Raw genomic sequence first — 18,059 nt, forward strand, 5'->3', positions numbered from 1 at the left:
TCTCTATACACATACATAGGCTAAATGTCCATTGGAATTATGAGTAGTAGAGTTAGAGGTAATTTTTCTTTTCTTCTTTTGTAATATCTGCATTTTTGTAATTTTCTTCCTAAAGAATGAATATCAGTTGAGTAATAATGAAGCCGCTTTTACCTCACAGGGTTCCAGTGTGTGCTAAGACATTTGTTTACTTATTCAGTAAATATTCACTAAGCATATAGCACACGATGGTGTTTGCGAAAGCTACGCAGTGACGGGCCAGTGGCACACACTCAATAGCTGGGCTCAGCCAAGGCTCTGGCTTCAGGTGGCACACGGGGGTGCTGGGTGCTCCGTCACAGGGGCTTCTGTTCTGCCAGTCTACGCACATACCGAAAAGCTAGGGAATGAAAACACTGGGGTGTTTCAACTATCTAAGCCACTCCAAGCTTAGTGGCTTTAAACGACAATGATATATTATTTCTCCTGATTTTGTGGATTCGGCAATTCTGGTCCCCATGGTGGAGCTGAATTCAGTCACGCAGTTGCATTCAGCGGAATACGTGGTGGGGGACGGGCTCTGCACACGCTGTCACACTCTCCTCCATCTCCAGCATTCTGGGCTTCCTTACAACCTTGTGTCTGGGGCCACTGGGGAGTGTTGCAAGAGACTAAACCCCAATGTGGAAAAACTTATCAAGCCTGCTTGTATCAATGCAAATCATTCTGAATATAACTTGCCTTGTCTCCTAACCTATAATCTATTTTTATTTCTATTCTCCTAATCTGCTTTCTCAATAAATGAATATTCTTTAATGGTTGACTGATAGACTATCATTGATTTAACCAATTCCCCCATTGATGAATATTTAGGTGGCTTTCATCTGGGGGCAGTTATAAACAACTCTGTGAAGGTCAACTTTGTACCAAGAGCTAGGTACGAATCCTTTCAAGAGAGGGATTACAGGGTCAAAGGACGGGAATTTTTAAAGCTTTGCCAAATCACCTGTCAAAAAACATGGTATGTATTGCACTTCTACCAGCGAAAAGGGACCTGCCCTTCTCACAGTCCTCTGCCAATACTGGGTGTGGTCTGTCTTTTTCATCTTTGTGTATTGGATCGCTGAAAAATGGTATCTCATCATTGTCTTCAAAAGAGAGAAAATTAAAAGTTGCCTCAGCCAGATGCTTCAGGAGAGTTCTTGTCATTTACTCAGAACTGGCCCTAATAAAATCAGTAGACGCAAAGCCAGTGCGAGGCAACGTGTTTCTGTCTGCTGACTCAGGCTGTTAAAAGGAACACAGTGCTGACAGCTGAGCTCCTGACAGTGGAGATGAGGTCACTGTGTCCCCACTGTGCGGTCGATCAGGGCAAGTGTTCTGCTTTCCGGTCTGGTGTCTGCGAGTCTTCCGGTAGTCACAGGGTACACGGCCTCACCTGCCACTCTGCCACACCCATCTTGGGTCTCGATCTTTCCCCTCTGACCCACTCTGGATGGCCTGATGGTTAGGACTGGATCTGGCCAGCTATGACTAATAAGAATTGTAAGGAGAGGCATATAAAGTGAGACCCTGTGTCCTTGGCCTTGAACAGCTGGCCTCCAAAACTCGTGAACTGTGGGACACCTTCCTGTATTGTGTGCAGGGGTCCTGGACTAGAGCCAGGAAGCAACGGAGCCTTTCTGAGCCTCAGTTTCTTCATCTAGAATGTGGGGGTAATAGAGCTTTAAGGACTATGTTCTTTCTTTCTGCCTGATACCTGTAACTCTCACAGGATCCTCAAAGATTGGGAGTGTCCTACCCACTTTACAGATACTGCAAAGTGAGGCCCAGAGAAGAGAAATAACTTGCCCCAGATTGTGCAGCTAATAAATGGAACTGGAAACATGAGTGTGATTTTAAAACCCTGATTTCACCTGGCTCAACCGGTAGGGCGTTCTGAGTGGGTGGAATGGCTGGGCTGAGGACCCACCACAGAAAGGAGAGCCAGGTTTACCCCTGGAGGTCTCCAAAAAGGTGCCTGACTTCACGGCTATGATTCTACTTTGTTCTGCTCCCCCCTCAGAAGGAGGGTGGGCCCTTCACTTAGTAACCGCTACCATTTACCTAGGAAAGGATTACCCCTGTGCTGGCTGCCCTTTATATGCACCTAGTGCCTTTCCGCGGTGGATTCCCATGGTGATTCTGAACGAAGGTCCTCTCATGATCAATCCATTGGATGGGGTGCTGGGGCACAAGGAAGGTAGCTGACCTGCCAGGACAGCAGTGCTGAGCTGCACGCTCACTGGGGATCCCACCCTCTTACCCAGGCTGGACCCCTAGTATTTGTAAAGCATCTTGTCCTGTGACCACCAGAGCCTCTTCTCAGCCCTGGAAGGCAACCACTGTTTGCCTTACAGATGGAGAAGCTGAGGCCCAGGGAGAGGAGGAGGCTTGCTTTCTCTTCAGCCTCAGCCTACTCATTCTGGATTGCTGTATGGGGAAGTAATGGAGAAAAGCTTGCCAGCAATGATAGACTTCAGCCTATCAGCTGAAGTGGCCTCAGCCAGCGCTGAGGGTTCCTTCCAGGGAACTCAAGGTGGAGCAGGATGAATGGGAGTGAGCTCAAGGCCAGTCCAGGCCAGGGAAGAGGAGAGGGCTGGTCTCTGGGGAGGTCACGGGATGAGGAAGGGAGCCTAGAATGGGGCTAGGCCTATGGATTACTTACCAAAATGTTGAAACAGGGGCCATGTGGGAGTGTGGAGCTCAGGAGTAAGGGGCTCCTGAGTGTAAATAATGTGTGTGCTGCTTATGGAAATGGGGAGTTGAAAAATATATATACATTTTTTAAAAAGTGGTGAGTTTAGGGGCAAATATTTCCCTGAGCTTCAGTCCTTATCTATGAAAGGGCTGAAGTATGGTGGGTAAGACTGTGTAATCTGGTGCAATCTGGAGCATTGCCTGGGGTAGATCCTGGCTCTACCACTTCCGGTGTGACCCGGGGCAAGGGCATTTGCCTCTCTGGGTCTTTGTTTCCTCATCTGTATGATGGGCCTGCTAGTAATGGTACCTACCTCGCCCGGCTGTTGTGAGATTTAATGGCTTCAAGCAGGCTTTTCACCTAATTGGTCTTTGCTACCACCGTCATCATCGTCAACATCATCATTATTTACCTCCAAGGTTGTCTGAAAGGATTTACCACGGCTGCTGGTGCAAACAGGCACAGCCATTATTAGGTAAATACCAAGCAGAGTGACAGGTGTTATGAAATTCACAGGAAGGAGACAAAAGTTCTGCCTGGCTGGGTAGGAGAAGGGTGTGGAAGGCTTCCTGGGGAAGTGGCATTTTCTGGGCCTGGAAAGATGTACAGAAGTTCCCCAGGTAGAGGAGGGGGCAGGTAGAGAGATGAATTTGAGGAAAGGCTCAGCAGTGAGAGAGCCTGAGTGTGTTTGGGGACCATGGAGCAGTTTTGTTAGTTCCTATGCCTGTTGTCCATGTGGTGAAATCACCCAGGATGCTTTAAAAACCACAGATTTTTATGGCTCCACCCAGCCATATGCTGAGTAGTAGGTATCAGGTGGGACCTAGGAATCACTGTGGTTAAGGCTCCCCCAGGAAATTCTGGTACCCAGCCAGGAAGGGCCCCCCCTGCTCTGGGGAGGAGGCTATCTCCAAGCAGGGATAGGCGTCCCTGAAATACCAATCCCAGACCTCTAAGATTTGAGCAGAGGGCTTGAGAAGGTGGGGAGGTAGTACAAGCAAACCCTGACTTTGACCCCTCGCCCCTCACCCAGAGAGTCCCGCACTCTGATGGCCACATTTGTCACCAGGGATGGACCCCCGAGACGCTACTCCCCTATCGCCCCCTGGCCCCAGGCAAGACAACTTTCCTTTCCTCTGTCCATCCATCCATCTGTCCATCCACCAGATGCAGTTTTTGAGTTCCCTCACCATGTGCCAGGCAAGGTTTTAGGTCCTGAAGGTACAGTGGCAAATAAAGCAGACACTCCACGCCCCCCTACAAAACTTTCTGACTCCCTTAGCTGCCTGAGCACAGAGAGCTTCGTCATCAGGAATGTGGCTAAGTACATGAGAACTGGGACAGGAAACCCACCCAGGGGGCTCAGACAGAGACAGCGGCAGGGCCCAGTGGCCCAGCCTCCAGACTCTGGCTTCCTGATTCTCCTCTCCCCTAGGCCCCACCTCCTCTCCCATATGGCTCAGGCCTTGCCTGCCCAGCTTTCAGGCCCTCCCCACGGCGCCCCTGCCAGGAGGGTCCTGGTGCCTGGGGGAGGGGTGAGCTGTGCAGCCCCCTCCTCACCCCGCAGCCCACAAAGAAGACAACAGCCTTAGGTAAGGCCTGAGCAACTCTTCTCAAGGGGAGGGTCAAGGAGCATTTCCTCACAGGGGTAGCTGAAATAACAAACACGAGGAAATGACAGGGATTCTGGGGATTTCAGAGCACGCAGCCCGGGTACAGGATGGACCCACGCAGAGAGATGGGGGGAGAACCTTGTTGCAACAACTTCCTTGCCTCCCCCTTCGAGCCATCTCCTTGTGTCTTCATGCCTTTATTCTGTTCTTTTGGTTCATCACAACCCCTTGCCTGCTCCAACCCCACCCAAACCGTCGCCAGTGTGGTTGCTGCCATGTCACTGTCCCACTCACTCACTCTGCCGTTCCTTCATTTCTTCCCTCATTCATTCAACATATAGGTGCCATGTGCCTATGAAGCCACAGGCAAATCAAGCCTCACGTGGAATTCCCAGCTGAGTGGGTAAACAAACAACAATGGGACAACTGTAATACAATGTGACTGTTGCCACCATGGAGTTTTGCACAGGGTGCCAAAAGCGCAGGGAGGAACCAAAGGAAGGCTGGTTCTTGATGAAGGAACAGGAATTTAGAGTGTAGCAGGCAGTGGGAACAGCAAATATAAAGGCAGTGAACGATGGTTTGCCATGGCTAGAGCACAGGGAAGGCTCAAGGGACAGAGGGAGTGGAGGCTGGAGAGGTCAGAGGGGCAGTCCATGGAGGGCCTTGCATGCTGGTCTAAGGAACTAGAACTTTCTACCGTAGGCAATGGAGAGCCATTGGAGGATTGTGAGCCAGGGAGGGACATAGTCAGATCTGTGTCTTAGAATGACGACATGTGGCAGCTGTTTTGGGGGGAATGGGCTGGAGCAGAAAAGGCCAGGCAGAGCAGCCAGGAGAGGATGAGACATAGCCCAGGTGGCAGAAGCCAGGGCCTAACCAAGGCAGGGACAGGTGGGTGGCTCAGCAGGTGTGAGCACCCCTGGGCATAAGAACTGAGGTAGGCGTGGGGCAGACAGGCTGCAGAGCTGGCCCCATCAGGGCAACTGGATGTTTTCAGTTCTCGAGGTCAAAGACAGGCAGGCTGAGGCAGGCAGGAGCTTTAGGAATGCTTGGCCTTTGGGCTGGAGTAGGCTCAAGGTCAGCAGGTGCAGCTGGGTCTGTGTCTAGAGACCTGGGAGGCCCACAGCAGGACCCCAGGCTGCACGAAGGATCCAGGGCAAAGTCCAGCCCCAGAGGAGGGTTCCCAGGAGCCAGGCAGGGTGTCAGAGCCCTGGCCCTGAAGGAAGAAGCTACAAGGCAAAGAGCAGAGGATGCCTGGCTACAGGACTTTTATGTCATGAACCACTTCCCTTCTATGGCTATCTGTGAAGATGGGCTACGGAGGCACCGGGGGCTATTTTCTTGCTCATGCTTGGTCCCCCTTCAGATGAGGCTCCCCTCAGCCTCATCTTGATTCCAATTACCTTCTGCCCCCGACCTGGGGAACCGAAGTCTGCATTGGGGTCTGTCCTGCCCCTGGCTCCAAGCTCCGGTGAGGATGGACTCTGGCATGGCTCCACCCGCAAAGTGCACAGTTGGAATGCCACATTTACTGCCAGGAAGTTTCTTGTAAAGACACATATACACTTATATTACAATCCAACAATCCCGATGGTAGGTATTTACCCAACATACAGGAGAGTATACGTCCACCCAAAGGCTTGTAGGTAAAAGGTCACAACAACTCTATTTGTCCCAGCCAAAGGCTGGAAACAGTCTTCATGCTCACTAACATGTGACTAAAGAAACAAATTGTGATATATCCATACAAGGGGCACTACTCAGCAATGAAAAAGCATGAGCTAGTAATGCATGCAACAGCGTGGACGAATTTCAAAGTCAGTTGAATGAAAGAAGCAAGAAAAGAGAGAGAGAGTGTGTGTACATAATGCGTGTGATTCTATTTTTATGAAATTCTAGGAAATGCAAACTAATCTGTGTTGACAGAAAGCAGACCCATGGTTATCTGGGATGGAGGCTGGTGGAGGGGCAAGGAAGATGACCGAGGGGTTAAGGACCTTTCGGGGGTGACAGATAATGTGTGTTATCTGGGCGGTGGCGAGAGTTTCGAACGTGTATACACGTGTCAAAACCTGTCAAATTGTTATCATTTAAGCACGTGCTGTTTACTGGACATCAATTATACCTCAATAAAGCTGTTCAACAAATCGGTATGCTGGTTCTCGTCATAGCCAGGCTGGTCTTTACACGGCATCCCTCTGCGGTGTCTCCCTCCCAACAGCCAGTGCCCCATGAAAGGTTGCTGTGCACCAAACTCTGTGTCCTAAATACTTATACTAAATATACGGAGTTTGGGGCGCCTGGGTGGCTCAGTCGTTTAAGTGTCTGGCTCTTGATTTCAGCTCCGGTCATGATCTCATGGTTTGTGGGATTGAGCCCCATGTCGGGCTCTGTACTAACAGTGCAGAGACTGCTTGGGATTTTCTGTCTCCCTCTTTTTTTACCCCTCCCCCGTCACACTGTCTCTCTCAAAATAAATAAATAATAAACACTTAAAAATATATATGAATGGAGTTTTCACTTCACCCTCACGATGGCCTTGTGCGATGGTGCTATGGTGATGATCTCTGTTTTATATCTGAGGAAACTGAAGCTCTGAGAGGTTAAATCACTTCTCCAAGGAAATGTCATCTGACTGAATCCCAGCCCCAACATTTGCCCCTAACCTGATCCAAACTCTGATTTGTTCTTATGATTATGCAAACATTGTGATATTTGTGGAAGACAAAATTGAAACATTTAACTCTTATATATCATTAAGTATCCTAGCACATCTAATAGTATTTATTTTTTCCATATTTTATCCATATGAAGACAGTATTTTTACTACCATAATTCAATAATGTACATAAACATTTGTTCCCCCTCCCCCAAACCTACATATTTACCTGTGGTCTTATATTCCTCTGAGTAAAGAACGCCAAGAATAAGTTTTTAGACAGGTGATTTTGTGTATTCAGGGAAAGTCCTGAAAAGTGGAAAGCAAGACACAAAATGTTATGCTTTTTCTTCCTTATCTGGGTCTAAAAAAACACAGCTCAACCTTTTTACTGCTCAGTCTAAGCAGGAGCCTTTTGGGGACTCTAATCTAGACTGTGACATCCTTGTGACAGTTGTCTTCTTTGACCATCAAACACCCATTCTCCCTCTATCTGCAGGAAGTAGCTCACTGCCCAGCACCAAGAACAGATTCTGAGTGGTTTCAGCCTGTCCATGTATCCACAGTCATTGTCCAGGCTTGGCCCCAAACCAAATCAGAGCCACTGAAAAGCAAGGAGACTTCTGACATTCCTGAGAAGGAGAAGTGGCCTCTCTTCTTCATGGGTGCTACCTGGGAGATGCCTCTTTTATGGAACACTACAGGGAGGCACAAGGAGGCTTCTAGCAGAATGGTGGTAGGTGGGGGGAAGCCTTAGAATGATGCTGCAGAATGAGGTCAGGGTGAAGAGATAGAGCAACCCCTTCTGCATTCTTGATAATGTTTCAGCCACCTGAAGCCAACTAACAGATTCCTTCTGTTTAAACCAGTTTTCATTCTTTCATTGATTTGAACAACATACACTAATCCCTCACTATGTGTTAGATACATTTGTAGGAGTAATTGGAGTTAGGTTTTCCATGACCGTAATCCTAAATATAATCTTAACCTACTCCTTAGTCATAAACTACAACTCTGATCCTTTCCTAGTGAAGAGCTTTTAATGGCAAGAAACAAAGGACGAAGGGACATTAGTAGGAGAATATGTATGGTGCACTAAGTGAAATCCTGGGAGTATTCTTGTTACTTTTTAAGTTTATTTATTTATTTTGAGAGAGAGCACATCCAAGTGAGGAATGGGCAGAGAGAGAGAGAGAGGGAGAAAGAGAGAGAATCCTAAGCAGGCCCCACACCAGCAGTGCAGAGTCCAACGTGGGGATTGTACTCACAAAGCGGAAGATCATGACCTGAGCCTAAGTCAGACGCTTAACTGATTGAACCACTCAGCTGCCCCCCCATGAATATTCTTACAAAGATCCTACAGTGCTGGGCCTCAGGAGGTCCAGATAGAGGTAGACCCTTAAAGATGAGGGATGCAGCCTCTTGCTAATCAGTGGAACTTCATGTCAGGGCCTAAATGTCAATAATCTTCACTAACAAAGAGATTCTGAAATGATTTATTCTCTGGACAAATGTGATTCCTTTATAGACTTTTTTTTTTTTTTAATTTGAGAGAGAAAGAGCACAAGTGAGCAAGGGAGACAGGGAGAGAGAGAAGTGGGGCTCATCCAGGGCTCATGCTCACCTCAAGTGGGACTCGAACTCACAAACGGTGAGATCATGACCTGAGCTGAAGCCAGATGCTTAACCAACTGAGCCACCCAGACATCCCTTTATAGATCTTTAATAGCAATCTCCACTGGACAAATACTGTAACTCATCTATATGATACTGGACAAAAATAGCAAACCCTTTCAACTGTATATTAGAACTCTTTTCAAATTTAAAAATTTTGCTCATGAAAGCACTCAGTGCCTTTCCCCTTCTTGGCTAAACTTCCTAAGATTTCATTTTTCCAATCTTGGTGCTCTGAGGCCCCTCCTCCACTGCTGACTACAAGGCCAATCTTGGAGGTGGCCTTTATGTCTAAAAAGAAGCCTGTATTTTTTAAAAATAGGTTTTATTTAGCCACAATTTACATACAATAAAATTCTCCAGGTTTCAAGTGTAAAATATAGTTGCGTAGTCCCCACATGTATATATATGTAGACATCGACAAATGTATATAGTTGCGTAGCCCCCATATGCATAGACATGCATACAGATATAGATACACATATACATATATCTATATTTTGATATATGTAATGAGATAGAGAGCATTTCTATCACCTTAAAAGTTCCCTGTACCCTCTGAAGTCAATCCTTTCTCCCTCCTCTCAGCCTCTGGCAACTACTGATCTGCTTTCTGTCACCATAATTGTGAATTCCCTGGATTTCTTATGAACAGAATCATCTAATATGCATTCTCTTGTGTCTGGCTCCCGTCAGCCAGCATAATGATTTTGAGATTCATCCATGTTATTGTGTATATGTCACAATAGCAGTAGTATCCCAAATAAATTCCATTCTGTGGATATACTACAGACTGTTAACCCATTTACCAGTTAATTGGCATTTGGGTTCTTTTCAGCTTTTGGCTATGGTGAATAAAGTTGCTATGGACGTTCACTTACACATCCCTCGATAAATATCCCTCGGTAACTGTCTCTTGGGCAAACACCTAGGAATGGGATGGCATCAGTGTATAATGTACGTGCGTATTTATTTTACAAGAAACTACCAGACTGTTTTCCAAAGCTGTACCATTTTACATTCCCACCAGCATTATAGGGGGATTCTAGTTGTCCACATCCTTGCCAACATTGACGTGGTCATGTTTTTAAAGAATTTTTTTAATCATTCTAATGGATGTGGGGTGGCATTTCATTGTGATTTAAGTTTCAGTTTCTCTGATGACTAATGATGTTGAGTATCTTGTTGTGTGCTTTTTGGCTGTTTATGTATCTTCTTTGGTGAAGTATCTAATCAAATGTTTTATCCATTAAAATAGTTGGTTGCCTTCCTACTTTGAGTTGTCAGAACTCTTTATGTATTTTGGCTAAAAGTCCTTTATCTGATACATGTTTTGCAAATACTTTCACCCATTTGTGCCTTGCCTTCTGCCTTTTTCATGATATCTTTTAAAGAGCAGAAGGTTTTCATTTTGATAAAGTCTAAATCAGGGTTTTGCTTTGTTTTTTCTTTTGTGGTTCCTGACTTTTGTGTCCTATCTAAGAAACTTTTGCTTAGCTCAGGGTTTCTTAATTCCAGTACAATTGTTATTCTGGGTCAGATAATTCTTTGTAGGTGGAGGCTGTCCTGTGTATCACAGAATATTTAGTAGCATTCCCGCCCTTTACCCTCTAACTCAGTAGCATCATCCTTTCAGCTGTGACAATCAAAAATGTCTCCAGACATTGCCAAATGTTTCCTGGGGGGAAACCTGCCCCAGGTTAAGAAACACTGACCTAAATCAAGAAAAAAAATATTTCTTTCTACATTCTCTTTTAGAAGTTGTATAGCATAAATTCTTACAATTTCTATGACACTTTTTGAGTTGATTCTTGCATTTGATGTGATGGTTGGGATTCATTTTGTTGCATGTAGATACTTAACTGTTTTAGCCCCATTTGTTGAAAAGGCTATCTATCCTTCCCCCATGGAATTATTGGCCCCTTTGTTAAAAAAATGATTGACTACATGAACTGTAGGTCTGTTTCTGGACGCTCTGTTTATTCCACTGATTTTTATGTCTATCCTTACATCAATACTGCACTGTCTCGATTACTGTAGCTTTATATTAAGTCTTGAAATCAGGAAGTATAATCCTCAAACTTTGTTCTTACTTGACAAAATTGTTTTGGTTGTCCTAAGACCTTCACGTTTTTGTAACTTTGGAATCAACTTGTTAATTTCTACAAAAACATCTTGCTGGTGTTTTGATTGAGATTATACTGAATCTATAGATCAGTCTAAGATCTATACAATACAATACAAGTATTCTCATCTACAAACGTACTTTATCTTTGCATTTGCAAAGTTTAATTCACAGCGTTTTTTGTTTTCAGTGTACTGGTTGTGGTGGTTTCGAAAATATGCTCAGGGGCGTCCAGGTGGCTCAGTCGGTTAAGCATCTGACTCTTGACTTCAGCTCAGGTCATGATCTCACGGTTCATGGGTTCAAGCCCTGAGTCGGGCTCTGCATTGACAGTGCAGAGCCTACTTGGGATTCTCCCTTCTTCTCTTCCTCTGACCCTCCCCTGCACTCTTGCACACACTCTCTCAAAATAAATAAACTTTTAAAAATTAAAAATTAAAATTAAAAATATGTTCAGAAATTATTTGATACAACTCACTTTCAAAATTGGAAACTAATTCTCCCCTTGAGAATGGGCTAGACTTGATGACTTGACTTGTTCAAATGATAGAATAAAGCAGAAGTGACAGTGTGAGGCTTTGAAGACTAGATCATAAAAAATCCTGTGGCTTTCCAATTGGGTTGCCCTTTCTCTCTTATATCATTCACACTGAGAGAAGCCAGCTGATATGTTGTAAATAGCCCTATGGAGGGTTCCATGTGATGAGCAACAGAGGCTTCCTGCTAACAACCACATAAAGCCTTCAGATGACTGCAGGTCTGGCCAACATCTGGGTTGCAACCTACGAGAGACACTGAGCCAGAGCCATGCAGGTAAACTACTCCTGAATTCCTGATCTGTGGAAACTGCAGTAGTAAATGTTTGCTGTTTTATTTTTTATTTTTAAAAATTTATTTCTGAGAGAGAGAGCAGCATGAGCAGAGGAGGGTCAGAGAGAGAGAGGGAGACACAGAATCCGAAACAGGCTCCAGGCTCTGAGCTAGCTGTCAGCACAGAGCCCGATGTGGGGCTTGAACCCACGAACCATGAGATCATCACCTGACCTGAAGTCGGACGCTTAACGGACTGAGCCACCAGGCGCCCCTTGTTTGCTGTTTTAAACCACTAATTTGGGATAATTTGTTACACAGCAGTAGATAACTAATACATACACCTTGCATCTATTCTGTTAAATGTATCACTATTTGATTCTTTGATGCAATTTTATTTTTTATTTTTATGTATTTATTTTTTAATATTTTATTTATTTATTTAAATTTTTAAATGTTTACTTATTTTTTGAGACACACACACACACACACACAGAGTGAGAGACAGAGCACAAGCAGGGGAGGGACAGAGAGAGAGACAGAGGATACAAAGCAGGCTATGCACTGAGATCATGAGGTGAGCCAAAGTCAAGTGCTTAGCTGACTGAGGCACCCAGAAGCCCCTAATATTTTATTTTTAAGTGTCCCTATACCCATTGTGGGGCTTGATCTCACAACCTCGAGATCAAGAATTACACACTCTACCAACTGAGCCACCCAGACACCCCTTGATGCAATTTTAAAAGATGTTTTATTTTTATTTTTTAAGTTTAATTATTTATTTTGGGAGAACAGAGACAGTGCAAGTTGGGGAGGGGCAGAGAGAGGGAGAGAGAGAATCCCAAGCAGGATCCATGCTGTCAGCGCAGTGCCCCAAGCAGGGCTCGATCTCAAGAGATTGTGAGACCATGACCTAAGCTGAAACCAAGAGTTGGACACTAACCAACTGAGCCACCCAGGTGCCCCTAAAAGATGTTTTAAAACTTTCAGTTTCCTTGGGGTGCCTGGGTGGCTCAGTCGGTTAAGCGTCCGACTTCAGCTCAGGTCATGATCTCATGGTTCGTGGGTTCAAGCCCCGCATCGGGCTCTGTGCTGACNAAAAAAAAAAAAAAAAAAAAAACAACTTTCAGTTTCCGGTGGTTTATTGCTAGTATATAGGAATCTGATTGAATTGAAAACATTGGCTTTGTATCCTGTGACCTTGCTAAACTCAGTTTTCATAGCTTAGAAGTCTGTAATTTTGATGTGTTCGGAAACTAATGTGATAATCCTCAATTCCTAGTCGGTGGTCATGCTGCTCTTTCTTTCCAGCAGTACACTTTTAATAAACCAGGTTCTTACTAATTCCGAGTCTGCAGTCTCTCCCTCCGACACTAGGAGCCTTTAGGACCATCCACAGCAAAAGTAGGAAATGGACTTTTACATTCGCATCTCAGCACTAACTCAACCACTCAATTGCTATCCAACTTTGCTTCATTTCATTCTGCCTGCTATGAACTCGTTTCCTTTCATTTCATTTTTTAGCCCCTGGCTTGAACAGGTTCAGATCTCTGGACTGCTCCCTACCATGATGCCTTTGCCTCCATTTTCCTACCATGCTTTCCAGTGTTCTCCACTTCAAGTTCCCAAGTGTGACAATCTGGTTTGGCCCGTCTCATCTTTTCTCTCCATGTCATTGGTTGCCTGGGAGCCCTCTGGTCAGGTGCCCCTTCTTCCTTCCAGTTGGTTCCGTCCACAGGGTCAAAATTCCATGGTGCAAGTGTATCCATTTGGGTATTAGGACTGGGGACAGAGTGATCCCTTGAAAGGAGTGTGACATGGTGGGTCCTGTGATGCAATGGAAACCTCTCATATAGACCTCAAACCCTAGGCTCTACCTCCTCTTAAATCTTGAGTGACCTTAACATTGCTTGTCACCCAATCCGTGAAAGAAATGCAAACCCCATTTATAGAATTGAGTATTCTTTTTTTTTTTTAATGTTTTATTTATTTCTAGGAGAGAGAGAGAGACAGCGTGAGCAGGGGGGGGTCAGAGAGAGAGGGAGTCACAGACTGAAACAGGCTCCAGGCTCTGAGCTGGCAGTCAGCACAGAGCCCGACGCGGGGCTTGAACCCTCGAACCGCGAGATCATGACCTAAGTGAAAGTCGGATGCTTAACCAACTAAGCCACCCAGGCGCCCCTTGAGTATTCTTTTTTTAAACACTTTTTTTAAATATTTATTTTTGAGAGAGAGATAGTGGGGGGGGAGGGGCAGAGAGAGGGGGACAGAGGATCTGAAACAGCCTGTGCGCTGTCAGCACAGAGCCTGATGTGGGGCTCAAACTTACAAACTGGGAAGTCACGACATGAGCTGAAGTCAAATGCCAAAGTGACTGAGCCACCAGCTTCTGGTGGCTGCCAATGTTCTTTGGCTTGTGGCCACATCACTCCAGTCTCTGCCCCCCCCATCTTCACATCTCCTTCTCCTCCATGTATGTATGTCTTTTCCTCTGTGTTCCTCTGACTTTCTCTTCCAAGGACACTTGTGATGACTTTTAGGGCCCCCTGGACAATTCAGGAGAAGCTCTTCTCAAAATCCTTAGCTTAATCATATCTTTTACCATATAAGTAAGGTAACACTCACAGGTTCCAGGGTTTTGATGTGGATATCATTTGGGGCACCTCTTTCAGCTCACCACAGACCTCATTATCCTCCTTCCAATGGCCTCTGAACTGGAGGATGGAGGGGAAGGCTTCCTTATTCCTCCTGGGAGTAGAGGAGAAACTGGAGGTAGCCAAGAAAGAGAATAGTTATGGGCCTCCTACTTATTAGAAACTACATTAGTTTGGGCCGCCATGATAAAATACCACAGACCGGGTAGCTTAAACAACAGACATTTGTTTTCTCACAGTCCTGGAGGCTGAGAGGGAGAGAGAGAGAGACAGAGAGAGAACAAGTAAGAGTTCAACCTCTCTGGTGTCTCTTCTTGTAAGGACACTAATTCTATCAGATCAGGATCCCACCCTCATGACCTCATTCAACCTTAATGAATCTCTTCAAGGCCCCATCCCTAAATATAGCCATACTAAATATAGCCTAATTCAACTATGAATTTGTGGGAAGGGATTCAAGCAGACCATAACAGACCTTTATGCTTATATTTTTATTGAATCATCTCAACTGGGAATTAGTATTCTATAGGACAGGTGAGGAAACTGAGGCTCACAGATGAAGTAACTTGTCCAAGTCACACGCCCAGCTAATGAGTGTTGGAGCCAAGATTCCGAGCCAGGTTGGTCTGACTCTGAATCCCACGCTGATTCCATTGCCCCGGGCATTGCTGGAACTCCACAGTTAAGGCTCCGGCTCTGCCCTGCACACACAGCATCACTGGCTCTTGTGAATAGTAAGGGAGAGGATTCATTTTCAGAAATACCAAATAAAAGCTGTGCAGTCTAGTTAACACTAGGTTTACAACCTATTGGAAATATGTAGACACCCCCCCCCAGTGGAATTCCAAGCCCTTACACACTTCACTTCCTTTTTCTTCTTCCCCTCTCTGTTTCTCGGGCTTCTTTTCCTGGGCTTTGCAATGAGCATGCACCAAAGAACAAAGGGAAGAGGGAGCCTCTGCATCTCCTCAGAATGTACATTTGTTCCAATCAGACTACTTTTTGCCTTACATGGGCATAGGCGATGTGGGGGGTCGAGGCTGTAGCTTCTATACTACTTAGCCAATAAGGAACCAGGGGAGGGACTTGCACGCTAGGAGATAAATTGTCTGCTGTAACTGCCTCGAGTGTGCCTCTTCATCAGACAGCTGTTCTTGCAAGAACATTTATAAGCCTCGCTTCACTGTGCTCCGAGTCTCCACATCCCTCCTTTGATTGTGCCGATGGACTTATTTCTAACACTACTTTCCCTGGAAGTGCAAACTCAAGCCTTCACAGCCTCCTTGGCATAGCACTGCACCTTCAGCCTTCAAGAACCCAAAAAGCTCATAGCTCTCAGGTTTCTTGAAGAAGGCAATCATTGAAGGAGGAAGAGAGGAGTCCATGGGCTGGGCTTCCCTGTGTCTGCGCTTGCTTGAGCCCTGTGGGGGGTGGGGGTGTCTGATGAGAACAGTCTGGGGAAGGGCCATGGAGTAAGCCCTTCTCTGGGAGTTTGTAAACTTTGGTTAAGGTCCAAGCATGACAAACCTGCATGAGTGATCTCTGGCAGTCTGTTTCACATTCTAGACCTCAATTTCTTCATCTCCCAAATGGGGGATTCAGTTCATTTATAAGGCATGTTCAAGTCTCGAACCTCTGTGACTTAAAATACTGTCACCAGGGCCAAAGCCCTCTGTTTAACAGAATGCTATCGCTCATCACTACCACTCAGTGAACATTTACTTCCATCGCCATGTGCTTGTCCATGTGCTGGGAAACACTGAACAATAGAGAGCATGGAGAGGGAGAGGAGACCCAATTCCTGGCCTGGGAGAATACTAGTGCAGGTGGAAAGGCAGATATAAAGGGAGGGGCTCTGTGTGACCAGTGCTGAGGAGGCTGATGAGGGGGCGGGGCCCAGGGGGCAGAGAAGAGCTGCAAGAGATCCCATGTTCAGTAAAGCAAGGAAGGCATTTTTGTCTCCATCTTACAGTTAAGGAAACTAAAGCTCAGAGAGAGAAGTGACCATGCAGCTGGGAAGTGTCCAGGCCTGCCTTCATTTCAGATCCTTGTCTTTTGGCACAGGTTGCCCTACACTGTTGGAGACACTGCGACAAGGACAGAAAGGAATCTGCCCCAGACACTGAAGATGCATGTGCAAAGTTCTCAGTCTGGGGAGATGGACAATGCACACCCACCTCTAGATTTTCAGAAGCACAGCTTGGCCACCTCATAGATGTCAGGCCTTGGACCCAGGAGGGGAGGGACTGAATCAAAATGTTTCCCCTCCCTTGGGGAGCTGCAGCCTGCTGGGGTGATGACACATTCTAGGGTCAGACCAGTGACAATCCACAAAAAGTCTCAGCCTAGGCCTGCTGAGGGGTTTCAACCCAAATAAATTCATGGCCTCGGACATTCATTCATTCATCCACTTATTCATCTACTCATTATTTCTTTCATTCGGTCGGTGCATGGTGCTGAGAGCCACCTATATACCTGTTTGGGGAGCCTTTCCTCCCTCTTTGGACACCAATCCCCAGGCCTCTGTCCTTGGGCTGCAGTCTCATTTTCGCATTTGCATGACTTGTTGCGCATCTCCTGAAGCCAGCAGGGCAAGGGCCTGGTCTCCGGCCTCTGGTTGACCTAGGGGAGATTGCACCAGGCTAGATGACCTCTCTGAAGCTTCTCTCTGCTGTTCCCAGAGCTCCCTCTCCAAGGAATGGGGACTCTAGGCCAGGTTGCAAGGAGGAGGTATTTGTGAGCACAAGGGCCCCACTGCTTAGGCCTGCAGATCAGGTCCAAAGCAGAAGGGCAGAACTGGAGGGGCCAGATCACTGGGCTCAGCCCTGTACTGCTGTGCTGATAAAACAGGCAACCACTACACTGCGCCTCCCCCCAAATGATACAGGCACAGCCTTTCAGTTCGCAGTTCTCCCGCGGCCTACAATTCTATCCTGGGTGGTCCCCAGGCTTTGCGTTCAGCTATTTTAATGCGGGATGGGAGGTCCCTCCGCAAAGGGTTGCCGGTGGGTGTGGTGGGGGAGGGCAGCCGCTCTCGGTCCAGAAAACATTCCCTCTCACAGTGCTTTTGATCTCCAGCGAGCCAGGCCCCATTCTTTCCCCCTATCTGCCCCTGGATTGCCCTGCGCGGAGGACAAAGTGGTGGGGGAGTGGAGGCGAGTGGGGGTAGGGTGAAGTGGAGGGATAATGCAAAGGATCATCCTGGGGTTCATTCTCTAACTCTTCTCAACGTTGAGTCGGGGATCTCTTGAGTGGCTGGTGAGGGGCACGAACCGATGCGTGCATAGTGCATATGTGAGATCAGTTGTGGGCACGGGTCTGTGGGACTACACACACGTGCATGCGAGGATACCCTTGTTTTTGCGGGATTGTGAGCAAGCACGAGAGCAGCCTGTAGGCACGAGTGCACGCAATGGTGGAACCAAGGCTGCCTTGAGGAGATGCCCCCACCCCCGTTGACCTCCATTGGCGCCACCCCTCCCCTTCCCTTTGATGCGGACAGGACTGGACAATCTTTCATAAAGGGCCCCTTGGAGACCGGTCCATCTAGGTTGGCTCCTAGATAAGACATTCCGGAGCGCAGACTTGTGTACCCGGATGTTCTTGTACATCGAATTCCACCTGGAGGCCTGAGGCGGAGTCCTCGTCCTCACGGGCGGGGTGGGGGTGCACGCGTGGGTCCAGGGGAGTCCTGCTCGCGCCTCTCCTGCAAAACCCCGGACTGTGCATTTCACCACCTGCTCGGCCCCGCCCGGCCGCAGCCTTCGTCCCTGCGGGTCCCGGGACAGCTTCTCCCTTTGTC

This window comes from Crocuta crocuta, unplaced genomic scaffold (genome assembly GCF_008692635.1).
Source record: "Crocuta crocuta isolate KB4526 unplaced genomic scaffold, BGI_CrCroc_1.0 scaffold367, whole genome shotgun sequence".
Lineage (NCBI taxonomy): Eukaryota > Metazoa > Chordata > Mammalia > Carnivora > Hyaenidae > Crocuta > Crocuta crocuta.